At 50.3% G+C, this 18,641-nt stretch overlaps 1 protein-coding gene across 2 annotated transcripts in view; it reads right to left on the reverse strand.

The window, feature by feature from the left end:
* GNAO1 (G protein subunit alpha o1) overlaps window positions 1-18,641 on the reverse strand; it is a 146,330-nt gene that overhangs the window by 30,570 nt on the left and 97,119 nt on the right. The gene's annotated exons all lie outside the window — the stretch shown is intronic.

Below are 18,641 nucleotides of genomic sequence, written 5' to 3' on the forward strand. Positions count from 1 at the left end.
AAGAAGTGTCGCTGAGGACGCTGGCTGTGGTCAGAGATGGATACCTGTGTGAAGGCTTACACAGACGTACATTCATGTCTGTTGAGGTTAACGGCGATAAAATGTTTAGGCATCTGCTGGGTTTTTCTTGCCTCAAAGGTGACATCTTGGCAGTCTTTCTGCAGGCAGCATCCAACTCGCACACCTAAGGTGCTCGGACCGCGCCGAGGCCGAGCTCACATCCTCAGTGCTCGAGAAGCCGTAGCGCAGTGGCAGCCACAGCTTGGGTCTTGGTCTGAGGCGGGTTTGCAGATGGGGGAGTGGGAACTTCAGGAGAGCAAGCCTGGAGACAGCAGCATCTTCCCAGGTGCTCCTCCGTCCTACCGGGCCTGGCCTCTGTCCACGTCTCCTCTGTGAAGGAAAGGCTGTGCGTGGGACACCACAGCCTCGTTTTGTTGGCTTGCGCTGTATTTGATTGAAAAAGCAGATCCCCGTTTGTCAACAGACGCAGCTGAGTCACCGCTGGGTTATTTTCTACTCCATGTACAGAGGCGCTCGAGGGTCAGCTCCAACATCGTGTCCTGGTAAATGCTGAGTTTTTAATCAAGGTTGTCACGAGCAGGAGTCATCTCATCTAACTCTAGATGCTTACGTGACGATGTCTCTACCTGAGCAACGCCTTCCTGGTTCATGGATGGAAATGGGCATTTCTAACGTCTGTTATCTGCATCTGACCTTAGCTTGTACCCTAACTTCTTCCTTTCTTCCACTGATGATCAAATAGCTCGATGTGTATTTAGCATTAAACCCATTTAATATTTAGTGACTGCAGAGTAAGGATTCAGGGGATAGACACTGGGCTTAGGGAGTGTCAGTAGCGACTCTACAACAGCATAGTAAACTCTTGTAGTATCTTCCACCAGAAGAGAAAATCCGTGTGGGTGCTGCTTCCCAAAGGTGTGATACGGCTCGGCACAGCTACCCAGGGCAGCCGGGCTGGGCAAACACCCAGAGGCTGTGACACCACAGCGTTTTTCCTGCAGATGCCATACCCAGCCACATCTGCTGTATTATTTTAGGGGAAGGGGTAAAAAAACCCCCAGCCTACTCTCAAGAGCGCAGCACTCATCCAAGCACACGCAGTGGTGATGCAATATGTCTTAAATAATCATCAGTTATGAATGACTTGAAACATAGCCAGGCAGTGGCATCGTGTCCCTTCAGAAATCAATCCCACCTAAGGGTAGGGACCCCGACGTGCACACGCGTGCGCAGAGCCCTCCTGTCCCAATGAAAGCCAGAAGGTGTTACGTGCTGCTCCTCGGGCGCTTCCAGGGGGGTTATGGCAGGCAGGAGGAAGAGACCTTAGGGGATAAGTAATTCAGCTAAGAGGGCAAGAGCATTGTCTGGTGTTCTCTGAGCCCAGCCCAGAGAGGGAAAGTCTTGGGAATTTGCTCCTGGACTTTAGGCAACGCATTCTGTGTTTCTGGATGCATTCCCTGCTCAGCCAGTCCTGCCTCAACAGGAATCACATGAATTACATGGCAGGCTCTGCTGTCCTGCCGCTACTTCTGATGATAAATCTCATCTCATGTCCAACCAGATGAGATACTGGCACGGACACTCCCCAGCTTCCCTCCCCCAGACCCAACCAGTGACAAGCCACTCCTGATGCCTGCTTCTTGCAGGCTGCTAGCAGCAGGAGTGATGGTCACCAGGCCCAGAGATTACTGGGGTTATTTTCCTGAATGAACATTTCTGGATTCTCTGAGTTTTCATTACTGTTCCCTGGGAAATGAGGAGGATTGTCCCTGCTATTAAAGGATGGTGCCAGACCTTGCCAAGGGGGATGCTACATTGCGATGTGTATTTTTTGCCCTGCACTGAAGCAGGACCCTGCTGCTGGCTGGGGCCACAGGCTGTTTGCTCAGACCTTGCTGAGTGCAAGCAAGAGATGCGGCCATGGAAAAGGACAAGGAGTCGTGCAGCAGGTGGTACAGTACATCCAGATCAACTTGACAAGCTGGTATTAATACTAATGATAGGCAGGAGAAATGAACAAAAGCAGGCTGGAGTTTAGCTGCCCTAGTTAGACTTGCAGTTTTTCAAGGCATGATTGGATCCAGAATAATTTTTAGCATCGCATGTGGATGAGCAGAATCACTAAATAGCAACCGTATAACAAAGGTACTTTAGGACATAAAGGGTCTGGAGGCGTAAGCTGCTGGCTGGCTTTGCTCACGGGTGGTGGTTTGGTCAGCGATATATCACGGTCTTGTTACTGCTGGAATAGAAGGACACTGTGGTGCAGTTTGAGTTTGTCGTCAGAGAGGTCTGGCGGGGGGAGAGGTGGGCTTTGGAGGAAAAGCCAACGCTAACAACCTACTCAGAAATGCTTTTGGAGTGGCCCTGGGAAAGCAGATGTGGGCTCATCTTTCTGCAATGAAATTTGAAAATTGGATGGGATGTAAGAGTGGATGATAAAGACTTTTTTACATATTGGAGCCCTTACAAAAGAGAAAAACAATGTGTCTGGATCAGATCAACGACCCACCTAGTGTCTTAGAGCAGATGTTGAGAAGAATACAAATACGGGGCAAGTATGCAGTACTCAGACAGTTTTCCCAGCCTCCAATATTTCATATGGATAGCAGAGTTTCAAAGAGAAGGGTGATATCTTTATATTTATTACCCCTCAATGACTTTTCTTCCAGAAATTTGTCTAGGTGCTTTTTAAAAAGTGACATAAACTTCTAACAGACACATCTGCAGAAGGAATTTCCCAGCTCAGTTACCCTGTCTGTGAAAAACTGCCTCTTTCTGGTTTTTAAACTACCATGTCAGAGTTTAACTTCCTTAATTCTTGTGTGGGAACAGCTGTTCCTCTCTCTTCTCCCTACTCCCTACATGTTCCTCTGTAGACATCTCCGTAGACCTCTGCACATCCCCTGTGCAGCATCTCTGCTCTGGTCCCGAGACAATCATGCATGGAAGCTCTTCAGAGCCATTCATCACACCAGGAGGGGGTTTTCCCCATCCCCTGGATCCTACCCGAGATGGGCAAAGCAGGGAGCCACAACTGCCTTGTTCTGTACGTAACTGCCTGCTTTCGGTCGCCTAACACAATGCCACTTGGAGAAGCAGACGGTTTGACGGCAGCCCCCTCGGAGCTGCTGCACGGGCAGATCCGGTGAACGTGGTTTGCTAGCTAGTGGCACGAACCCTTTTAGAAGTGCCCTCCTCTGGGCAACACCGCTGTTTATACAAAGCCTCTGTGATTGAAATCATTCTTTAGTGCAGAGCCGCTGACTACAGGCCACCCTCGCCTTTATTTTATAAGCAAAAGATTTTTACTGGGGGCTGGCTGGATCTTTCCAGCGGCGCTACGTAAACCCGAGCCTGCCGGAATGACGCGTGGCTCAGGCTGTGCAAGGTCTCCTCTCCCGGTGGCCCTGCACGCAGGTGTCCTCCGCACGCCGGGGAGACGCAGGCACTAATCGAACTTCGGCTGAAACAGAGGAAGGCTCAACAGCTCCAGCCTGGCTCTTGCTTTATGTAAGCCTCTGCTTCCTTCTGGTGACCAGCTCTGAAGGACAGTAGCTGAGCTGGAGCAGGGATGAGGCGTGGTGGGACTCAGCGCCCTGGAAGTGAGCAGGGTCTATGCCTAAACCTCTGTGCAACAGAGTAAGTGGGTTTGCAGCTTTTTTTTCCCCTCCAGGACTGCTGTTATAAATCTGCTGACAGTAGAGCTGGTGGCTCTCTACACTGCACAAAAAAGAAAAACGAAGAAAGAAAAAAAAAGCAGAGGCTAAAAATAGGCTGTGGGGTGTCTGGGATAATGAAGGGCTTGTTCTGATGAGAGGACGCAGCCCCTGCGCTGCAGCGGGGCTCCCGGCGCGAGGTGGCTGGCTCACCGCGCTGAGCGCGGCACTCGGCCGCTCAGCCCAAAGAGGGGAGAGACAGGAACAGAGGCAGCGCGTGGCGGCCGAGTCCCGCCAGCGAGCACGCCGACACAGGCACGCTCGCCCCGACGCTCCTTACATCCCACGGCGGCTGATTTGATTTGGCCCCAAGGTGATCTTGTGAGCTAATTACTCCAAGCCTGGAAAGCAAGCAGCTGTGACCGCAGGTGAATCCAGTCCCGTGGACTTTAACCTTTTGATCAGCCACTGGCCAGGGAGGTTCATCAGCCTGTGCACGAAAGCCCAGGACATCTATTTAAACACTTGTGGCAGTAGGGGAAGTAGCATTAACATCTCCATTTTTAAGCTGGAAGGAAAAAAAATAGATATAGCTGCAGTGGTTTTGTAGTGCTAGGTGTCCGTCTGCGGCAGGGATAGCACTGGCGAGGGATTTAGGTCTAATGCTACGCAGGAAAGCATTAGTTAATGAGATCTGCGCTCTCGTATCAAGGAGATAGAGGATGCCCGTAGCTGGATGACGGCACAATTACGAAGAGTGGGGTGGGTCTGTTGGGAGCTGACTTCAATTACAGGCCTCATTTATACACGCACTGTGCTGAGGAAGATGGGTTGCTGGTGATGGAGTGGGAATCATGTTTCTGGATCTTCTCATCTGTCCATCTTCCTGACCTATTAGCAAGCTACAGGGATTTCTGCTTTCAAATCCCATTTAAGCATCCCTGCCAGAAACCGTGGGTACCAAAACCGGCCAGTGCTCTGCCGTGGATAGATACGACCCACAGCTAGCAAAAGCAAAACCTGGAAATTTTACCCTTGGCTGCACACTAAAACTGTCTTAGTTATCCCAGATATAGGTGGATCTCCTGGGTGTGTAAAATCTGCGCTATGCAAATGGACTTTCTGGCCCTTCTCAGCAGCTGTCAGGCTGAGGCTCCCCCAAGAACACCTTTGCTTGCGGTATTGCAGCGTTCTGGTTTCAGTCCAGGACAGATCCAGCAGCAGAAACACGTAAAGGAAAATTCATGGAGTTTCTCATCCCTTCAGAAAACGTTCAGCCGAATCGTTGTTAGGAGATTTGTTTGCTGTGTATTAAAATAGCTCCGTGGTTCCCACCGGGGAAGGCTCTCACCTGGGCCAGGCTGGTCTGGTGAGATGTCCTGCTGACCACCCACTTTTCATTTCTCTCTCTCTTACGGGCATGAGCAACCTCACAGAGGCCTGTAGTGGCAGCCTCTTGTCGCCAGACAACCACCCCTGGAAGGTTAGGCTCCTGCAGCCCACCTAGCAGTGGTTTGGGTTCCTCCCAGGTCTCAGCAGGAGTGGGTTGATCCCTGCGTTCAGCCGAAGCTGCATCAGGGATGTGTGTATGATACAATCAGCCTGGGATACTCCGTATGGGGCAGCCCCGCCACACAGTTGGTGTGGGAGATGAGCTGAGGACACCGGCTCCAAGGCATGTTCCTCCATGAGGGCTGGGGACAGCTACTGTCTCTACACTTGAGGGCTGTGCAGAGACTTTCCCCCATGCCCTGGGGACACGTCCCTGCCAGAAGCAGGCTTTGTAATGAGAAAGACAGCCTCTGCTGTCTGCCCATGGACCTGCCAGTGAACATGTCTCTTGGGAGTGAGCCGAGGGCCAAGGTGCTGCAGTAAGCCAGGTGGACAGATGAGGAACCCCTGCCTGCTTGGTGGGAGAAGTTTGAGCAAACCCAGGAGCACTTCATTTCCAGTGGGAGGATGGAGCTGGCCCAGAGCAGCATTAGGTCTGGAAAACATCAGGATTTCTACCAGACAACGTGGACTTTATTGCAAATAAATGTTTTTGCTGAGCTTCCTCTTGGATGCAGAAGGGAAGGAGAGCACCTCGAGCAGATGGCTGGTTAGCACAAGCATTGTCCTTGCCCACCCCACGTTTCTGTGCTCTCTGCTGCTGGGGCACCTCAACTCTTGCTAAGCATGATTGATGTGTCCTCCCAACCTCCCACTGGAGTAGGGAAATGTTATTAATCACACTTACTTTAGGAGGAATATAAGTATTAAGGGGATAGATGAATCGCCTGAGGACATGACAGGAAGTCTGTGGTGGCACTCGGAAGTCAGTTTGGGTTCCCTAAAGCGCAGTCAGGAGCTTTAACCACAAGACCTTTCCGTACCGAGTTTGATAGTCCTTAAGCAATACTCCTCCATGCTTTTAATAGGGATTTTTCCCCCATAGAGGAAGATACTGCAAGGCTGGCAGAACTTTGCTGGCCTATTATAAGAAAGAAATACATTCCCTACATAAAGAGCAGCCTATAAAATGGTGTTACAATTGATGATTAAACTGTAAGTTAACCCAAGAATTTGAATAGAGGTAAATAAACACTTTTTTTTTTTTGTCAACAAAGAAGGCTGAAAATGGATGTTGTCATGTACTTTTCTGCTCCATCCAATTTAAATTCATGCATTCCTATATGGATTTTGATGAGTTCTGCAGATCAATGACGCTGCATTTAAACACAAGCTAAGCAGTAATTACAGATGCATGCAAGATTTATTCATCTGGTGGCACTGCACCAGCTGATGGAAGGATCAGCCGTATCCAATCAATGTTTGAAGCTTCTCAAAATGAAGAGTTTTTTGGCTCCCACTGCAAAATTAAAATAAAAATACCCCCCTGGATCCCCGGAGTGCCCCCTTATGTCCATACAGGGAAGGCTGCAGGATGGGTCTGGGTCATATCTGCACTGTCGCTCACCTTGCCTTTGCATACCCATATATGTTGTTCACGTTGGGTCTTCTTCACGCGCTCACTGCATGACCCACTTGTCCCTAGGGCTGAGGATCAGATTGATGAGACTTAAGGCGTAAGTGAGGAAAACAGGAGGACTATGTGCAGTGTGGAGGAAGGAGCCAGGGAGGAGGCAGCCAGCATTCCCCGGGACCATCTCCTGCGTGCCGGAGGGTGTCCAGGCCCGGCGTGCATGGGCGGGGAGACAGCGTGACATGCCACCCCGGCGCGAAAGGGGCAGCTGGGGGGCTGCAGCTGAAACCACGAAGGTGTGTAACGTGGCTCTGTTGTTATGGGAACGCGTGGCAGGGGATGCAAAGTAACAGGCAGATACTGGATTTTGTCCAATTTTCCTTTAGGTGTTCCCTGTTGATGTGGCCTATACATCCATATAGCAGCTCTCCCTTCCTGTGGAGCAAAGCTGCTCGCTTTCACCACGAGATGCCCTGACGAGCCAGGAAGTCCCACTCGGCGATGCGCTCTGCTGGGACTTCAGACAGGGTACCAGGGCTAGTCCTACACCCAGATTTCTCGTCAAGCTGGTGGAAAGCAGCAACACGTCAAGCAGATTCAGCAGGGTCAAAGCAAAACCTACAGCTCTCCCACAGCACTTCTGTTCTGGGGCAAGGGAAGATAAAGAGTGGGATGAATGGACTGAGTTAGGCAGACCAGGGGTTTGGGCAGCTCTTCCAGACACTCAGATAGGTGCCTACGCAGAAGTCAGAGAAACCCTTGGTAAGATAAACAGGTCATGCAGGTGACCTCTGTGCATTCAGCACATTTTCTATTTACTACCAACTATTTTAAGCAGATGCTCTTAAGTCTCCCATAGTGATCGCAGATGTCTGGGTGAACACAGCAGGGCTGAGCCGCGCTGCCCTGCCTGTGTGCTCCGCTTCAAAGGAAGCTCCGCTGGTGCTGGGAAGCACAGGCAAGTGGGAAACCCATCCAGCCCTGCCCAGAGAGTAGCCTTAGGCGGGAAGAGGTTGCCCAGAAGTATGCTCAGGGTGTCCTGTGCTGAAGGCTCCCCTCTGTCACCTCCAGGACTGGCACTGCCACCACTGCGCGCAGGTGGGACCCGGTTGAGATCATGCGATGCAGCTCTTCATCGTAGGTGGGGAAGAGGCTCTTACGTCCTTAAGAGTGGTCTCCTGGGCAGGATACAGGTAGTTGAGCTCCTGGGTAGAAATGTGTAGCTTTTTTCCCTGATTTTATTTCTAACAACTTCTATATTTGTGTCATTTCTTTGTTTACGTATTTTTGTTCACCTATTTTTGTTCAATGAGATACTCCTCTGGGGATTTCTTAACGCAAAGTCGCTGCTTCCAATGTTAGTTTAATTTAGAGCAAAGACTTTTGCCTGTACTCAGTTTCCAATTCCCAGCTCTCAGCAGTTGCTAGCTAGTGTCAGCCGCCTCTTTCTCTTTCTTTCTCCTTCTTTCTCCTATTCCTGCCCATTGCAGATTTGGCTCACTGTTCAGCACACGCCCTGGTGCAGTATTTCTCATGTTGGGGATTGCAAGACTGTGGATCTGTTTAACTGAAAATGTTTGAAGTGAAATTAGCGCCTGCTTGGTAGGATGTACTGGCTGGTATTTTCCTGAACGAGGATTTAGAAATGCTTCCCATGCTATCATCAAACCTTACGTACCAAGAGCAATACGGAGGGATTGGGAAATGCTGATTTATGCCGTTAAAAGTGCTGTCGGAGCCTCAGAGCTACAGTGACTGCTTGCGGGCTGTTTCACAGCCTGGGCGTACAATTTTGGAGCACTGAATTTCTTTTCAACCCTGGTGCTCCCAGCAAACCTACTGTTCAGCGTAGCCCAGCAGGGAAGGGGTTACAGCGAGGCAAAGTACATCATAAATTGCCAGCAAGGCTTGGACTAACCGCCAAAACCCGAGCCGACACTTTCTTGGCATGGCTCCATGGTGCGGTTTGCGCCTGGTTTCTTTCTCCCCTGTATCTCTTCAGCATGGAGAAGGTGCTGCCTAAAATCCAGACTCAGCACCGTTTCTCCTCTTTTTCCCCAATAAATTCAGCCCCAGAAGAGACCCCCCCAGGGACCTCAAAGGAGGTGCCTTCCCAGGTAGTCAAGCGCTTAAAATGCATTAAATGTAGTGAAGGTGGGGAAAGGTGTAAGCATGAGGATTTTGGCACAAGGACCAGCGTTGGCTCTGCTGTACTCCAGCCTCCTCCTGCCCTGAACTGTTCTGTCGCCACCGGAATAATTAGCCCTGCCCGGAGCCCGTGCCCACAGAGCGGAGCCAGCGTGTGCCCGTCCACAACAGCCCCTGCAGAATTACCCCGAGAGCCTGAGCATGGGCTGCCGGGGGGGTCAGAGGCATGCGGGAAATGAGAGGTTTATCTCATGGGGGCTGGCAAAATAGGACTTGTGGGTTTGGATCTGTGTGTTACACCAGTGGTATGAAGGCAGGGAACAGATCTGGAGAAAGTGAAATAATCGTTTATAGACAGTCTCAGTGTTGTTTTTACTCTAGTAGATAGTCTGTGTAAAAGGTATGGATGAACGAAGTGATACGGACCTAGAGCTAGCTCCGTGTGTTGCAAGGGAAAAAAAAAGAAAAAAGATAATTACAGGGAAAGGTCAAAAATCTGCCTAAAGTTTATCTATCTGGCTCACTGTGCTGGCGGGGCTCCTGCCCGGCTTGTATGGGAGAGTGGCACGCGAGACAGTCATGCGGCAGCATCACGTTTGGCTGCCTTCGGTTCCCCTGCCCGAATCAAGGACCGTCTCACCAGCATGTGCATTAGGACAAAACAGGTATGAACCCCTTTTCAGGTCTCCAAGAGAGGGAGGAGGCAGGAGGGCCCTCCCTGGCACCGACCCAGCCCTGGAGTGGGCCACCGCCGGGCGACGCGTCCCCCCAGGTCCTGCTGGCTTCGTGCAGCCACGCAGCGTCGCAGAGGCGGGGGGCGAGGCGGAGGCGCCGGGCTGGGCAGCAGCCGCGCCTGCTGCGTGCGCAGGGCTGCCGGCGAAACCCCAGAGGAAAGCACAGCCCTTCCCGCCTGCCTGGCGGTGCCAGGTCCCCTCCGAGACGCCCCGCGTATGCACCGCACGCGCCCCTGCTGCCGATCCCCAGCCGCGTCTTCTACACGGAGAAAGAAGCCCCTTATTTCCCCTTTTCCCACCGAAAAGGCAGTAGGAAGTCAATAGCTGGGGGTTGAGTATTGGCTCAGTGCTTGGCCTGGATAAGCAAGAAACAAAGTGGTGTTTGCTACAGGGCTAATTAGAGCTATTGTATCAATTAGCCTGCGAAATGATCAGCGGCCAGGGCTCCACCAGGCGAATCCCAATTTCGGCAGGACTGTCTTGGCTGAGTGCTGGGCCTCTGCTCCCACGCGGCTCACCCAGACACCCCCCGCCATGCTCTGCCCGCCTGCCCAACCCAAGGGGCTCCCGCCTCGCTCTGCTGCTGCCTTCGCCGCCATGGACGTCGCCGTCTCATAAACAGGACGGTGTTTATTGTCCCCATCAGGGAACCGAGACAAGGAGCTTCAACACACTGACCAGCGGGCACCATGGGCTTTTGGGGGGCCCCGGGGAGCTCTGCCTTCCTACAAGGGGCTGTGCCGCCCTCCCTTCGTGGGCACAGCTCCGGGTGCTTCATTCCCATCATTGCCACCTCCTGTGATTTTATGGCAAGTGTCACAATGTTTGCTACATTTCTTTTTTTTTCCCCCCTCCATTTTTGTTCTCTCTTAAAGCCCCAGACCCTCAAGGCTGGATATTAGATGGACTATTTGCTTAAGGAAATAAAAAAGGACTTTTCAGCTCTCCTGTTCACAGACAAAAGGCTTTAAAGTATAAGCCAGAGGGCTTAGGAAGCAGCAGATAAAAGCAATTTTCCAACGGTTGTCTTAATATATATTGAAAAACGGGGGCTTTTTAGCTAAGCTCATGATTGGTTTTGGATTTAACTCCTAACCTTAAACACCTGAGCATGGGGATGCTGCACTGCTCCCCCTCTTCTAGCAGGGGGTGTGCGTGTGTGTGCATGGGCTGCACTCTGAGAGAGGGCAGGGGGGAAAGGCAGCGGCTTTCTAGCAGTCACTCAGATGCTTTTTGGGCTCTTTTGCACCTTGGGGCCTGATGAATTGGTCACTCCAGCACAGCACATCCCCTGCGCAGGGGCGGGATGGGGGACAGGGTGATGCACCCCTCTGGGCTGTGGTCCGGGGAGGGCGGCATTGTGCTGAGAAACTCGAGGCAGGGAAAGGCTGGTGGCCCTGAAAACGTGGAGAGAGAAAGGGAGATAGCTGCATCCTGAGGGCATGGAGCTCATCTGCCCTGCCTGGCAGTGCTTGTCCTGGGCTGGAGTGGCTCCTCCTGAGCTGTTCATCCCATGGCTGGTGGCAGGCAGCTATGCCCGAGAGCTCCCGACACGTTGCCAATGCACTCCCAGGACTGCAGCAAAAGTCCCTTTGCAACCTTTCCTTCCAAACCAGGATGATTTCTGGGATAGGACCCAGGCAGGGTGCAGAGGGCAGCACCTCCCTGTCACACCATCACCACTGGTGCCTGCAGACCCCTGTGGAAGACAGCTTAGTCCATCCCAGAGCCTGGCTACAAAGAAATTCCTGCGTTCCTGCCATTCTTTGCCATTTAAGGATTTCAAACGGACAGCAAATTACGTTAAGAAACCATGTGCCACCGCTGCGCTCACCTCCCAGTGTCGCAGACGGTGCCAGACGTGATACCAGTCGTGCGAAGAGGAGCCATGTCGTGGTGGTCTCCTAACAGCTTTGCCTGCAGACACACTGCAGAACCACGAGGCTGAGAGCAGCCGGCTGGTCCCCACCTGGGCACACGTGCTGCAGGGACACGGGACTGATGAGCTGGATGCTGACTAGCTGGCATAAAGCAGGAATTACCGATGCAGAGGGACATCTGCCTCGCTAGAGCTACCCAATTCCCTAAGGAGCTTCAAAGAGCAATAGGATGCCCCGAAAGCCTCACTGGTAGGAGACACCCCATCTCCTGCCCTCATCCCATATGAGTGATGCTGTTTGTCTTGCAGAGCAGGCTGCGATGGCAGAGCTGGGGTGCACGGTACGTCAAACTGCAAGGTGCAGAAAGGGCGACGGAAACTTAGGCTCCCTGGCTCTGCAGGAGCGGAGGAGCAGGGGCTGCAGGCTCCCAGGAGAGCGCGGACGCCCCAGCTGTGGAGCTGCATCCCGGCACTGTCGTCCTGCGGCGTGGGAACGAGGTTGGGATGAAAGGTGGGAGACCGTGGTGATGGGCAAGCTGCAGGGCATGAGTGCTACCTGCTGATAGGCAGAGCTGGTGTGAGAGGGGGGCCGCTGACAGCAGTAGGGGTAGCAGTGAAAAAACAAACTGAACGGAACAAGAGAAAACCAAGCCCCAACCCCAACCCTTGGTGGCAGCCTGCCAGCTCCAGCTGGTTTCGTAAGGACATTTCAGCCTAAAAATACACAAATACTCAGCCAAAAAAAGTCAAATCTTTCTGCACCGAATCTGTCACCCACAGCCCTTTGCAAGGCAGGAAGAAATTCCTGTTGGGTCTGTCAGTTGGCACTGAGAACAGATTATCCAGGATTCAACACTGTGGTTCATCAAGTTTCCTTGGGATTGAATGCCTTGTGCTGTGTTTATCAGTGGTGCTGCCTGCTCCTCACCTCTAAGCAAAATGTGAAAAGAGAAGCGATTGTTCCCAAATTCTGGCAGTGTCCCCTCCTCCAGGCAGCGTGAACTACTGCCTGGCTCCTACTCTTTCCGGTGAGAGCTTTGCCAGAAGTGGGACAGCCCTGATTGGTATCATGTGTCATTAAATAGCAGTTTATTTAGTCAAGATGTCAAGATTTTACTAATCCCCAGGCCAAAGACAATGTTGTTACGATGCGACATGGCAATGAAAAATGGCAGGGAGGTAGCAGGTACTGCTACATCTTTGTCCCCGAGGAATGAACGCACGTAACTTCTCTGTTCCTCCTTGCAGTGCAGTCTGTGTTATCTCCTGGGTCTCTTCAGACAGATCTTAGAGAGATTTTTGGAGGGTAAAGGAGGACTAGGAGGGGGGAAGTGACAACACCATACCATCCGTTTTTGCCTGCAAAATCCATAACCTAAAGAGGTGCTGAGTTCTGCTGGCTGCAGAACTTGCTATTTCAGATGGAAAGGCATCAAGCAAAGCGTTGGAGCTCCGGTTCAGCTGGTGAGTGCTTTCCTGGATGTTCCCACGTCGCTGGGTGCTGCCAGAAGCTCCACTTTAAAGCCCATCTCTGTAGCTTCTCCTCTTCACGGAAGAAGTTAAGTGGTAGGGTGATGGCATCTCAGATACCTTCACATAGACTGAGAGGGGATATAGTCCTTCAGAAACCAGGTGTTCATAAGGGTGGTTTGTCCCCTTTCATAAGGGACAGGACCTTCTGCTTTTCATTCTCCTTCATTTTCTTTAGAGTTTGCATGAGCTCCAGCCAGGAAATGTCTTTTGAGACTGTTCCCCCTTTCCCCAGTGATTTGCATGTGTGGCTTGGAAAGGGTAGAGGGAAGAGCCCTCTGGGACTAAGCTTCTGAGTGGCCTCTCCTCTGTGGAGAGGCTGTGCCCCAGGAGAGAGTGGGTCTGGGGGAGCTCTCCTCTGCACCGGTGTCTGAGAGGGGCCTAGCGGGGTGGGCGTTATAATAAGTGGCAATGTCTTATGATGGAGCTGTGTTATGCAGAGAGTCTCGCAGACCTCTGCTTCCTCTGCTTGTAAATGAGTTTTCGGGTGAGGAAGCTCAGTCCTCACACTCTTCTGGCAGTGTTTGGTGGGACGGGAAGGTGAGCATTGCTTAACACCCACCTTCAAGATACCGTGACATGGTCTCCACCCAGCTTTGGGCCAACAGAGGCAGCTCCTGGAGACATTGCACCCAAGTTTGGTGAAATGGGGTCTCCAGGTGGATGAAGACTGAGGGTGAGATGCTGGAAAACATCCAGCTGATTTCAAAGACAACATCTTTCCTGTTGCGCCCTTCCTCAGCCCTAGATGTAGCTATAGAACGATAGCGATTCCTTAATTTATGAGGACAATAATGAAGCCTGAGACCCCTACCAAGCCCAAGCCCTGCTACAGTCTAACAGGCTGATGCTCAGTCTGCCCCCGTCTCCCTCACCTCCTGCTTACCAGAAACAGCCCTACGCCAGACCTGGCACCAGCAGACATTGCAGAGCTGCTCCTCCCTGGAAATCTATTTGCATCTCATTTGTGGGAGCTGAACAAGGCTGGTGATGCCAGTTGACCAGCCCTGGCCTTTATGAGTTGTCTTGTTTTGCTTATCACTGGGGGAACTTAATTATTCAAAGCTGGTGGGCATATTTACTTACAGGGGTAAATTAAACCATAAATTCAGACAAATGTATCTACATCTCCACTGGTGATATACTTTCCCTTTCTGCTTTATTGGTGCTTGGGCTCCAAGACATAAAGGTGGGTTGTTCAATAAAAAGCGCAATGCAAATCATCCCAATTAATTGGATCGTTCCATTTATGCTCCTCCAGTTAAATGCAAAGGAGCGCAAGTGATAAGCACGAATAAGATTGGCGTTCAGAAAACCATATTCTAATGCAAAAGCTGTGATGAGAAAATGGAATCTATGCACCTGACGGGAATATTAATACGAAACCTTGACCTATAATTTTTCTTTTTTCAGTCTGAGAGAGCCAGCAACAATTGCAGCTCATTAAAACAGACCATGTCCTGACAGTCGTGCATAATGTCCACAACCCGCAAGTCCCATGGTCTAAACGTTTGTCTTGCTGACTTCTCCAGTGGGCATTATCATAGAGCTGCATGGTCCTGCATGGCTAGGAATAGGAAGCTGCAGCCAACCCTGAAGACCCCTTCTCCCTTTTAAACCCAGTGTCATGAGGGAAAGAGCGAAGGGGGGAAAAACAAAATGACAAACCAAAAATGCTGGTTTGGATTAGACCTCTGGAGTTCATCTGGACGATCCCCCTGTTCAAAGCAGGGCCCACTTCAAAGTTGAATTCAGTATGAAAGTTAGCTCAGGTGGCTCAGTGTTGAGTATTTCCAAGGACGGAGATTTTACAGCCTCTCTGGGCAGCCTGTTCCAATGATGCCTTGTCGGGGCTCAGTCTGGAAGCTGTTTACAACATCACAGCAACATCTGTCTCTACTTTCTTGACTGTTTTCTCGATGCAAAGGGTGTGTTGGCATGTGGGATGTAATACCTATCAATGGAGAAGGTGATACTGTCCTGCAAAGACAATTCTTTTGCAAGGAAGAGATCAGGAAACAGCCCCACATGAGATGGGGTGAGAAGGAAGGCACTGAGGTATTTTATTCTGAGTTTCTTGCCACTTTTCTATAAGGCACTGCCAGAGGAGTTCTTGAAGATGGAGAGACCAAAGTGTTGTCCAGTTTGGGCTCAGTATTTGGCACGGACCCGAGATGTCAGGGCTGTGGTTAGCTATGGTAGGGCAGTAGACACAATCGCACCTCTCTTTCTGTGCTGAGCAGTGAGGTCTGTATCCCTCTCTGGAGGCATCTCTCCCTCCCTTCACTCCCTACAGAGAGAGCCAAAGGCAACAAGCTTCTGAGCCCCGACACCTCCAACGTGTGAAGATGGATGGGTTGAATGCAGGCCTAAAATATTTTACATTTTCACGGTAGTTTCACAGCCCTGGCATTAGCAAATGATCTTTCAATGTACTTGGAAGCAGAAGGAGAATAACTTGAGATGGATTCTGGCTTTTTTGTGACTGTGTACTTTCAGACTGCCTCTGCCTACACATTTCGCAGAGCCTGTGCCTGTTTCAATATGCACACAGAAAACTGGTGCTCGTGTGGATGCTCCGTCTGCTCCATTCCCCCCATGAAGTTTGGAGGTCATTCAAAGCAGGTCCCCATCCCTGGGTGGTTAAGATCAAACTTGCCCTATGCACCGTACTCTACTGACCAGGCTAGTTATGACTCAACTCTAGGAAACACAAGACAATTTTAAAATCTGAACAAAAGTAGGAGATTAAGGAAACCAGCTGGAAACCTGTATTTTACTGATTTTGAAAGAAAAATGTGGGTCACAGATGTGCTTCTGCAGACAGAAACTGGCTGGAGAAGAAAAAGACATCAGCAGTGCCCAGACTCTTTGATGATCAGAGGTAGATTTAGCTCCTAGGCATGGAAACAAGAAAGGAACAGAAGACGAAGTAGGAATAAAAACATAATCAAAAGATTAGGAATGTGGAACTCAACCCACCCGTAAATTTGCCTTAGGGATCGATGAAAAAATGCAATAACAAAAAAGGATGAAACCAACTGCTCCATCTTACTCTCTTCTCTTCTCTTGCTGTCCTTATGGTTTTACTTTTTGCTGCCCAAGACACAGGAGACCCCTTACAGAACCTCTCCTCGTCCTTGGTCATGTTTTTTATTTGCCAAAGTGCTGTTTTCTGTCATTCCTTTGCAGTAGCTATGAAATCCTTGCTGAAGACAGGCTGACTTTAGAGCCAAAAGAAGCAAAGCTTTGCAGGGAAGTCCACAAGGTTAGGCAAGCATGCATGGGAGAGTAGAAAGCAATGCCCTCCTGCCCATCTTTGGTAGGAGAGAAGAGCTATTGCTCCCTTCTTGTTTGGGCTAATACAAAATATTAAATCTATTTTCAGTGAAATTAATGCTAGACTAATAAAAGCCATGATGCTAGCTGTTGCTTAGCCCATGACTTGGTCTGCCAGGGGCTGTAGCAGAAGGCCTGTTGTTCAAGCCATTTAAAAAAACTCAAGGTAAAGCACTGGAGGAGCAATGTAATGTAGGACAACGGCAGCACTGACTCAGAGAAGCCCAAGTGGCGGTTCCTCAGGTATAGCCAGGCAGCGGAGGGGGGCTTCTGAAAAGCATCCAGGGCATTCAGCAGGTGGCTTCTGGGGTGAAGGGGAGCGCCTGGACTGCTCCTAAAGGTCTCACCTGTGGTGGCCATGGCAGAACCTGGTCGCTTGGTGCCTTTGGGCTTTGCGACATGTGCTGAGCCACCATGGAGCATGATCTCTGACTCCGGCAGCAAACTTCCCTCCTGCCAGCAAAACACCAGTCCCTATGACTTAACATCAACAAAGTCTGAAATCAGGGCGATGCTAGTCCAACTAACTGCCCGTCACCATTTTTCAAACTTTGGGGAACTTCAGATTCAGCTCTTGTCTGGAATTTATTTTTATTAGCTCTAACAAAGACACATTTCGTAGTTGCTAGTGTTTCAAATCCAGTATCTCTGTCAATAAAGAGAAGTCCTTTCCAGGGTGGGGGGAAGGAAAATAGAAAACTCCCTCAAATCTTTCACTCATGCAGAAGAAAACAACCCCAAAGCATCAAAGGATTAGATGAAAAATATGCCTCTTTTCACTGGGTGTCTACTGGGCATGAATAAGTGCCAACTGACCTCTCCCGCATCACCATCTGGTGTGATGGCACCAGGGCCTAGAGGTGCAGCAGGATGTGTTACAGTGCCCTGCCCTGTGACAGCATCTCTGCTCCTGGTGACAGAACCACCAGAGGCTCGTAAAAGGCAGCAGGTCTGTAAATGCAAAGGACTCGGTTATCTTCAGCTTCACCATCTGACCTAGCCCAGAGAAAACAAGTGTCCAGCCACAGCAGAAGTCACAGCGTGGCTAAGGAGAGAGGCAGCACAGCTCTCCCCTGGCAAGGAGGATCGTGCATCCTCATCTGGATGCAAGACATTTTGTTAAAGACACCGAAATTCTTTTTGCTGAGCTGCAACTGCACATTGATATTGCTGTGAATACCACAGCAGAGAACCTCTTCAGTTCACGCCTAGAAACTGCTTGTGGTTTCAGAGCTCTTGCTGATGAATTGCCCAGCAGCTGGTCACATTGGGAGGGCTATGCTTATTATTTTCAACTGCTATCTTGCATGGAAGGGAAATCAAAATACTTTCCTCAAGGTAATTGGCTCTAAAACAATTGAAGAATTTTCCACAAGGTTGTAATGCAATTAGGACTGGCATTTTATATAATTTATATCTCTAAAGGTATGTTTATGCCATCAAACTATTCTTTTGTGAAGAAAAAGAAGAAAAACAACTGCTGGCAAGAGAAGGCAGATTTTGCTGTTACAGGCAATGAAATATAGATTAAACATGGATGTCCACCTAGTAGTGATTAAAAGGCAGCATAACGTCAGGATCATCACCGAGATGTAGTCGCTCGTGGTGAGAAATGGCTGAGTAGGATGCTGTGACACCAACCACACATCTGCAGGTTTCCCATTTGGATTTTGGTCAGTGCCAAATGATGTGTCATCACTCGCCTTCTGCTGCAGCACCACAAGAGCAGAAATAATCCTGCACTCCCTAACTGCCCTGCCAGCTTGATGGGAGGAGCTCGTGCAGACTGGAGACGATCAGGCCCACCACACAGGACAAAACCATCAGCCACGCCAGTGGTTGGGTTTGTGCTTTCATAGGTATCCAGGAAAACCCTAAGCAGAGATGCCAGACAATCCAAACACACAGTAACAACTCCAGAATTGCATGAGGCAGCTGGTGAACTTGTTGACACGGGATATTGTGAAAGACGAAAGCACGGATGTAGCATTCCCCTGTCACCGTTTGGGGAAGCCTCTATTTCCCTGACTACCAAAAGGTCCAAGGGTATAACTGGGGAAATGTGCTCTGTGCTTGCTTGTTCCTTATGCTTATACCTAACCACGTTTTACTGACTACAGCCCAAGACACAGTACAGGGCCAGGGGACCTTTTGCCTGACTGCAACAGCTGCTGCAATTGAAATTATGGGATGAAAAGCTTTAGCCTCCTTGCCTAGGTGGAGGCAAACAGATTGGATGAATTATCATTAGAAATGGGTCTGAACTGAAATTGGGGAAGCACTCAACGTTTCTCCAGAGCCAGAGCACTGCTTATGGGTGTACGTCCTGTCCTTATGATGGGATGAACCAAAGCCATGGATTCAGA

This window comes from Phaethon aethereus (assembly GCF_964289735.1).
Source record: "Phaethon aethereus genome assembly, chromosome: 13".
NCBI classification, from domain to species: Eukaryota; Metazoa; Chordata; class Aves; order Phaethontiformes; family Phaethontidae; genus Phaethon; species Phaethon aethereus.